The following is a 668-nucleotide window of genomic DNA, read 5'->3' as shown; positions in this document are numbered from 1 at the left end:
GGATAAATAATTATTATATTATCAACACATACTGATTTGGGCCAATCCAAGCAGCAGCAGCAGCAGCATTCTGCGTGCAGTCCGGGACCTTCAAACTCACGAAGACTTGCGCAGTTTATGAACTTTGTGTCTTTGTGTTTAGTTCAAATAACAGAAATGTTTACGTAAAGATTAATTTTTGGTCTTACAGAATATATCTGTTATGGTAATAATGATTATTAGAGAAGAAAAATTCACTCTGGTGCCGGGGATCGAACCCGGGTCCTTGGTTGTACGTACCAAGTGCTCTAATCACTGAGCTACGCTGAAGTTCAATCCACAGCACAGGATCGGAAACACAAGAGAGGGATTCGATCCAGTGCTGTAAATTGAACATTGGCGTAGCTCAGTGATTAGAGCACTTGGTGTGTAGAACCAAGGACCCGGGTTCGATCCCCGGCGCCGGAGCGAATTTTTCTCCTCTAATAATCAACAGCAATGTTGCCACGAAAATCAAACTATCACAAATTACTGTTTGCTACATTACAAATTGACATTTCGCGTAGCGATTAAAATCTCCTTATGTAAAGCTTGTGAGAAATTTTTGTTACATTCAAACATATTATGTATATATATATATTCTAATGCGGGTTCTTGACTGTTCGTCTTTCACCCATATGAAGCCAGTT

This window comes from Periplaneta americana, chromosome 9 (genome assembly GCF_040183065.1).
Source record: "Periplaneta americana isolate PAMFEO1 chromosome 9, P.americana_PAMFEO1_priV1, whole genome shotgun sequence".
NCBI lineage: Eukaryota > Metazoa > Arthropoda > Insecta > Blattodea > Blattidae > Periplaneta > Periplaneta americana.
The sequence above is the reverse complement of the archived record's forward strand: the minus strand, read 5'-3'. Positions refer to the sequence as shown.